Source organism: Bos indicus x Bos taurus, chromosome 3, assembly GCF_003369695.1.
Source record: "Bos indicus x Bos taurus breed Angus x Brahman F1 hybrid chromosome 3, Bos_hybrid_MaternalHap_v2.0, whole genome shotgun sequence".
Classification (NCBI taxonomy): Eukaryota; Metazoa; Chordata; class Mammalia; order Artiodactyla; family Bovidae; genus Bos; species Bos indicus x Bos taurus.
Window position 1 is genome coordinate 98,149,052 of NC_040078.1, and position 8,938 is coordinate 98,157,989.

Consider the following 8,938-nt stretch of genomic DNA (forward strand, 5'->3'; position numbering starts at 1 on the left):
ATAATTACATATTCCCAAGGAACGGCAAAGATAGAATCAAAAGCAATTGATTTCTGGATATTAACCATGTATCCTACAATCTTGCTATCACTGCTTATCAGTTCCAGGAGTTTTTTGTTTTGTTTCATGTTTTCAACTCCTTGGGATTTTCTTTATAGTGAATCTTTTCATGTATGAACAACTTACCATGTTTTACTATTGCTTTTGGCCAATATTCAAAAATAAAATTTTCTAAGATTTCCCCGGCTCAGTATTTTCCTCTTTATCCTTTGTCTTTCCCACTCATACCTCAGGAATGAGCTCTGTTAAATGTCAAGGAGATTCTAACATGTAGAGACAGGTAAACGTCCCCAGGGAAGGAAAAAATTAGGGGGAGTTAGAAAAATTCCCATCCTGGGTCAACTGATTATCAATTAATTTATCTTTCCCCACCCTTAACAATGAGGATAATCAATAGAATCATTCTCCTGTTTATAATCAAGGTTAATTTAACACTGCTGCTGCTAAGTTGCTTCAGTCGTGTCCAACTCTGTGAGACCCCATAGACAGCAGCCCACCAGGCTTCCCCGTCCCTGGGATTCTCCAGGCAAGAACACTGGAATGGGTTGCCATTTCCTTCTCCAATGCATGAAAGTGAAAAGTGAAAGTGAAGTCGCTCAGTCGTGTCCGACTCTTCGGGACCCCATGACTGCAGCCTACCAGGCTCCTGCGTCCATGGGATTTTCTAGGCAAGAGTACTGGAGTGGGGTGCCGTCACCTTCTCCGATAATTTAACACTACAGTGCAACAAATAAATCATGTGTGCAGTTCAAAGAATTTTGAAAAATGCATGCACTTGTTCATTGTGCCCTATAGCCTATTTCCTTTATCCATATACCACATTGTATCTATTTGCCTTCTGATGGGCACTTGGACTATTTCTGGTTTTTGACAGGACTACAAGGGCTGTGCTTACCCAGCTTCAAGACTGAAGAAAGAGCCCAGAGTTGGCAACAGAGATATCAATGGTTTAATGAATGGGGGAGCTTACATGTCTGAAGGAAGGTCCTAGAGCCACACTCCACCATGTACTGTGGATGGCAAGGCAAGACGTGGAGACAGACTTCACTCCTGGTGGCAGGAGGAAAGTGACAATATTAGTCGCTCAGTTGTGCCTGACTCTTTGGGACCCCATGGACTGTATCCCACCAGGCTCCTTTGTCTATGGAATTCTCCAGGCAACAGTACGGAAGTGGGTAGCCATTCCCTTCTCCAGGGGATCTTCCTAACCCAGGGATTGAAACTGGATCTCCTGCATGGCAAGCAGATTCTTTACCAGCTGAGCCACAAGGGAAGTCTGATGGCAGGGGAGGTTATCAGTATAGTGGCAATTGATATCTAGTGGGCTCATTGTTTACCAGGGAAAACAGCAAAGGGGCATGTCCCTAACCATCCTTTTGAGAAGCATAGTGGAGTGTTCTGATCTAAAGCTGGAACAATCATTACCTGGGACTTGGGGAAGAAAGAAGATCCGTCATGTAACTAAGGCATAGCTAAAGCAAACACTGGTGGAGCAGAGGAGAGATACAGAGAGCAAGAGAATGGCCATCTTGAGTGGCCTGACCATACAACCACTATGAACATTCTTATACAAAGAGATTTGTAGATGTGTTTTCATTTCTCTTGGATTAAGGCCTTGGGGTAGAAATTTTTGAGTTATTGGGCAGATATATACTTTACTGGAAACTGCCAGTCTTGGACACAACAGCAGTATATAGAAGTTCCAATTGTCACATCCTTGGCAGGGTGTTGTGTTGCCAGTGTTTTTATTTTAGCTATTTCAGTGACTCTGAGGTGAAATCTCAGTGTAGTTTACTTTGCAATTCCCTAACACCTAGTAATATTGCACACATTTTAGCGTGCTTATTGGCCATTCATATATCTTCTTTTCTGAAGTGTTTGTTTAAATCTTTTTCAATGGGGTTGTTTTAAAATTTTTTATTGAGTTGTAAAAGTTATTTATATATTCTGGATGCAAACCCTTTGTCAGATGTATACATTGCAAATATTTTCTTCTGATTGAAGTCTTTTCCGTTAGTTTCTTAATGGTATTGTTGATAAGAAGTTTTTAATTTTGATGAAATCCAGTTCATCAATTTTGTTTTTTTCTAGATTAGATTTAGATGCAGGTTAATGCAAACTCCAAGTAATCATGGCTTAAACAGGACGGCAATGTCTTTTTTCCTCTCTCTCACTAAGGCAGGAGGTCCATTCCACAGTCACCAGTTATCTCTTCAATTGTATTGTTTTTCCATGCAGTTACATAAAAGTACCTGAACCAAAGTAAAGAGAACACACCCTCTTTCTGTGGATATTTCTTCAGAGTAGGACCATCATTACCCTTATATTTAATTGTCTCATCTGCCTCCAGGACTACAAAGGATGCTGAATAATGTGGTTTATATTTCACTGGGCTACGTACTCACTTAAAAAAAAAAAGTTCTAATGAGATAGAAGGACAAGATAACAAATACTGTAGGAAAAATGGTAGTCTCTGCCATAATCTGTTGATTGTTTCCTATGAATTTTCTCATTTCATCTATTTTCCAATATGTTAGTATACAATCATTGTTTCAGTCTTATTACCTTTATTTTTTCTTGACTTTGCAATTACATTGTGATTTCCATTCTTAATATTGTTTATTCATATTTACTTTTTCCCCATGATTAGTATTGTCAAAGATTCATCAGTTGTATCTCTCTGAAGAAGTAGCTTCTGGCTTAGTTTCTCTTCTCTACCAGAGTTTTAGAAATGGAGGGATATTGCTTGTTTCTTGGAAACTTTTATCAGCACTTTTAACTGTAAAAATATAATAAAAGATATCAAACTCAGGTCTCCAAATGACTAATGGAGAGAGAAACTGCTAATTTAGCAAGGTTATTTTTAGGATTTTAGCTTTGGGCTCAGCGATTTTAAGGAATTCTGTCATTTGGGTCAGGGAGAGGTAATTATATTAATTTCCATTTTTGATATATATTAATTAGTCTATCATATATATAATACACATATGTATGAATATCTGTCTATAAATATATATACTAGAGGAACTGAGTCAGGAGATTGTTGTGGGGACTGGCAAGTTCAAAATCTGTGAGGCAAACCAGCAGGCTGGAGATCTGAGGAAGAGTTGACATTGCTGTCTTGAGTCCAAAATCTGCAGGATAGTTCTGCAAACTGGAAATAGAAGCAAGGTTTCTACATTACAGCCATGAGCCAGATGTTTTCTTCTTTTTTCTTCTTTGGGAAATCTTAGTTTTAGTTAAGGTCTTCAACTGATTGAATAAGGCCTACCCACACTGTGGAGGGTAGTCTGCTTTTCTTTAAGCTTACTGATTTAAATGTTAATCATATCTTAAAAATACTTTTACAGCAACATCTAAATTGGTTAGATCATCTGCTGCCTTTGCCAAAGAACCGGCAGGCCGATTCTTTACCACTGAACTACCTAGGACGCTCTCAAGGGATTACAGAGTTACTTAAATCCTTTTAGAGGATATGTGAACAAAATATTGAAGACTGCTAGGATGAAGTCCCAAACTCTCTCTCCAAGGGAGCCACCATGGTACCAAAAATATTCAGTGATATTTGTGAAAGATGGTCATACATTCTTTATGCAGGACCATCAAGTAAGATGGAATGGAATTTTACAGTGGGGGGAGAAAGATCGGGCTCAACTCCAAATTCAGCAGGGGCAAATGGGAATTTATTGCCAAGCAGCAGAGTGGAAGTCAGTGAACAAAAGCACTAAGAGGAAACATCAGGAGTAAGGGGAAATCTGACAAGGGATTTTTGCTGAATGAAGACAGGTCAAGGTGATCAGGCATGATACAGGTAATGGTGGAGGATGAGGAACCTGGTCAGACATTGAGGCTATTGGATAGTGAGAGGGGTGTGGGGATTCTGGTTAAACTGATTTAGCAAGGTTCCTGGTAAAATGAAATTTTATAAGGAAGTGCACAGATGGGCCTAGGAAAGCCTCATGACCCTGACTAATGTTAGATCAAGCAAAGAATCTTTGTCAGTATTGAGAGGCAACATTTCTGTCAATAGCTTAGGAGAAAGAGCACTTGTACTTTAATCATGAACTCTTTTTCTTTTTTAAAAGAGCTTCATTGAAGTATAATTGACATACAAAGAACTGAACATATTTAATGAGTACAATTTGATGAGTTCAAACCCAAACACCTGTGATTCCATCACCACAATCAAGGTAACAGACATATCCAATACTTCCCAAAGTTTCTGTGTCCCTTTGTTTTATGTTTGATTTTGTGTGTGTGTGTTTGTGGTCAATTTAACACGAGGTCTATGCTTTCAAAAAAATTTGAAGAACACAATACTACATTGTGAACTAGGCACTATGCTGAAGATTTGGAAACAATCCAAGTATCCATCAATAGACAAAAGATGTAAGTGGTATATACATGGGTTTCCCAGATGACACATTGGTAAAGAATACATCTGCCAATACAGAAGCCCACAAAGCTCCTCTGCCCATGTGACTTCCCAGGCAAGAATACTGGAGTGGGGTTGCCACTTCCTTCTCCGGGGGAACTTCCCAACCCAGGGATTGAATACATGTCTCCCGAATTGGCAAGCAGATAATCTTACTGCTGATCTACCATTTCATAGAAGTGCCAAAAATGGACATCCTTACCTTGTTCCTGATATTAGAGGAAAGGTTTTCCGTCTTTTACCACTGAATATGAAACTCCAGTACTTTGGCCACCTCATGCGAAGAGTTGACTCATTGGAAAAGACTTTGATGCTAGGAGGGATTGGGGGCAGGAGGAGAAGGGGACGACAGAGGATGAGATGGCTGGATGGCATCACCGACTCGATGGAGGTGAGATTGAGTGAACTCCAGGAGTTGGTGATGGACAGGGAGGCCTGGCATGCTGCGATTCATGGAGTTGCAAAGAGTCGGACACGACTGAGCAACTGAACTGAACTGAACTGAATGATGTTCACTGTGGGTTTTCATATATTTTATGCTGAGACAGTTTTCTTCTATTTCTAGTTGTTTTTTGTATCATGTGAGGATTTTGAATTTTGTTGTATATTTCTTCTGCAGCAATTGAGATGATCATGTGGTTTTTCTCCTTTCATTTTGTTAATATGGTATATTATTTTGATCAATTTTTTTGTATTGAACCATCCTTTTAATCTAAGAATAAATCCTACTTGATCATGTTGTATAACCCTTTTAATATGCTACTGGCTTCTATTTACTAGTATTGTGTTGAGGATTTTTGAATCAGTTTTCACAGGGGATTTTGGTCTGCAATTTTCTTGTAGTGCCTTTGGTGATGGTATTAAGGCAATATTAATCATCCTTTGCCCAGTTTCGTGGAGTTTTACTTTATACATGTACTATTTAATAATCAGAAATGTTCAAGGTGCTGTAACTGAAGATTTCGGTAGCTCTTTTCCTTCATGGATCCCTTCTTCCTGGAATTCAGCCTTACTTTTTCCTTCTACCTTATCTTCCTGAAATCTATTAGATCTTCTCAACTTAGCCAGCCCTTTTGTTTCTTTTCTCTGTTCCTCTAACTGTAATCAGATCTTGCCTCCCAGAAGCCTAGATGATTTAGAACTTGCCTCATTGATTTTATTGTGTCTGTTTCCACAGTTTAAAAAAATCCATTTCTTAAAATTTATTTCGTGTGTTTTATTTATTTTTCTTGTTTAATCATTGTTTATTAATGTTAGGTCCTATCTTTGTTATTTCATCATAGCCGGAATCAGAAGTTCCACGCAATGTTTGGGTTTCTCAGGCCAAGTAAATAGCAGGTGAGGAAAGTTGCCACTATCTTGACAGGGGCAATTTATGCTTATCATCAGGAAGAGGCATACGAAGGCGGGAGGGAAGACTATGTTTGTTTACAGCATCAGTTAATCTCAGCTGGTCTGGATTGACTGAATGCTTATCTCTAGAGCTATTGACCCTTGGTAAATAATGTAAAATCTATCAACTAAAGATAAATGGTGTTCTGAAACCATGGGTCTGTAAGTTGTTACAAAGCCAGAAGCATCAGTCTGTCTTCATTGCTTAGGAATGATAATCTTATTTAAGATTAGCACCAGATTTTGGTGGGGGGAGGGAGTAGGTAATGTCAGGGTTCAAAGCCTAAGTCTAGTCACATAGCTGGAATAGATTTATGTGAACAGTTCAATATGAGACCCCCCCATAGGTAGATTTGGGGCTTTCTAGCCCTGGAATGCTTCACCAAACACAGTGGTGATCCGAGATCTGGAGGCAATGCATATTCTGCGTGAGGCTACCCTACAGGTAGACCAAGAAGACCACTTCTGGGAATTCCAAACTCTTTTCAGTGCATGCCCTTCTGTTGTTACTGGATTATGTCCTTTGTAATAAAACCTTTTTAATAAACTAAGTCTTCTGAGTCATTTCAACAAACACTTAAGGTTCTTAGTATATAATTTACATAGTTTGGCAGCCAGATAATCCATTAGAGCTTCATGTGTTACTCCATTTCTCAATTAAAAAATTTTATTGAAATACCATTTATATACGATAAAATGCACCTTTTTAAAATATAGTGTGAGGCATTTTTAGAAATCTCTATCTTGTAGTCATGACCACATTCAAGGTATAGAACATTTCCATGACTTCCAAAAGTTCCTTCTTGCTGCTTGACACCCAACTTGTCAAATATTAATAGCAAATGGTAAAATGTAACATTCATCACTTGAGAAGGTTGTGGTAATAAAGGTCTTACATATCTCAGGGATCAGAAGCTCAGTCATCACATTAGTTGAGCTACATAGGCTCACAGAGATGCTGTGAGAGGAATAGCTGAAAGGTTGAGGAATCTAGAATAAGTAGCAGAAGAGGGAGATGGTGTTAGTTGTGGTCCTAAGATCAGCTGTAAGCTCACTCGGAAAAGACAGCATGGAGACTTCTAGATTAATTTACTATTGAACGCACATGGATCAAGCAGTGCATGGGGTGGTATATAGCAGATGCTCTGGTAGGCCCTCCAGATCTCCCTTCAAGACTGAGTCACCCATTCCCAAGATGCCAGTGATTACAATTTCTCTGCTAAGTGCCTTCATGGGAGTTGTCCTCAACCAAAGCAAACCAAAGCTTCCTTGTCACAGGTCATGCATCCTCTTCAGGTACAAGGAAAATCTGTACCAATGATTGTCCTTATAGTTGTACGTGGGTCTACAACTCCCAACCCCACCTCATGGTGGAGCAACCCTAATGGACCATCCCAGCTTCCTGTGGTACCAACCTTCATTGTTGCTTCATTACAGTTCAACAACTGTTCTTGCTAAATCCTACTTCACTCACTTGATTCTTGGTGTTGATCCCAAGTATATACTCCAATTAAACTTCCTATATCCAATTCCACATTTTAGAGACAGTTTCCCAGGATCCTCATCTAAGACAAAATTTTATTATGTGTTTTCCACAAAGGGAAAACCCCTAATGTCTAACAAAAAGATAATTACACTTGCTAGTAATCAGATAAAGATGACTCAAATAAATTGAGCAATACCCATAATCATTGATCAGAAGTCTTGATATGTCAATTATCTTTAATCAAAATCCCAACAGTTTTTAACTGAAAATTATTAGGTAATCCTAAAGTTTATGTGGATGAAAGAATAGCAAATTTTGAATCCTTGTGAAACTTTCCTCTGGTCCAAAAACAGATTAGTCCGGTCTGTGTACACAGTGGGAAGGAATATTTACTGAACCTCCAAGTGTCAGAGATATAGAGGAAAAAGTCTAGATGGCCCTCATTTCCAAACCCTCCTTTTGGAGCTCAGCAGAAATGGCTCAAAAGGTCTGAGTTAGCTCAAGAAAGCAGGCTAAGACTAGTCAGGACTTCCCAGGTGGCGCTAGTGGTAAAAAAAAAAAAACCCACCTGCCATTGCAGGACATATTCACAGACTTGTTACAGACTTGGGTTTGACCCCTGGGTCAGGAAGATTCCCTGGAGGAGGGCACAGCAACCCTCTTCAGTATTCTTGCCTGGAGAATGCCATGGACAGAGAAGCCTAGCAGACTACAGTCCATAACGTCACACAGAGTCGGACATGACTGAAGCAACTTAGCATGCATACGAGACTAAAGTCACATGAATGCTTCCTACTTCTCATGTCTTAGAAGTAGAGCATTACAGCAGAAGATCACAGGAGGAACTCTCTCCATGCTGCCTTCAGTTCAGCAGTGCCTGGCCTCGGAACAGCTTGCTATGAAAGAGGGAGAATTAGAGGTTAGTCCATGGTCCTGCACGTATCAGCTTGTAAGTTCTGTCCTCCATAAGCTCGTATAGCTGTACTTCGTGGCACTAGTGACCTCGGTTCATGTCCTTTTTAGAACGCTGTCATTAAAGTCTCCTATGGACCAGACAATTTCTAGCACAGACTGTCTAAGCTTTCTCTAGGCTCCTCTTACTTTAAAAATTCCATTGTTTCATTACTAAAAACAGCTTAGAAAATTATTTTCCCAGTGTTTGTCCTGTGCCCTTCTCTAAATTGAATGTAATATGGTTTTCAGCAGGAAAACAAAACAGTTGTAGGGAAGAATAGATAGTATTCAGTAGGGCTGGATGAATAAGAGGAAATTTTAAATTGTGCTTACATAGGTAACTTGCATGGCATATGTCTGTTAATAAGAGAAAGAATTCCCCTTAAGATTTCCCCAGAATTCTCATGATGTAAAGGAAAAGTCCAGGGGAATACACATAAAGACTGATGAGCTCAGATGTCATTTCAGGCTAAGGCATGTTATGTCAGTACATGTCTCTTGCAAAGATAACATGAGTTCTCTCAGGTCATGCAAGGCGCAGCTGCAAGTGGTTTTGAGATTTTATAAATCAGACAACAGGCACCTTGCTGTTGTCTCTATTAAAGCATATT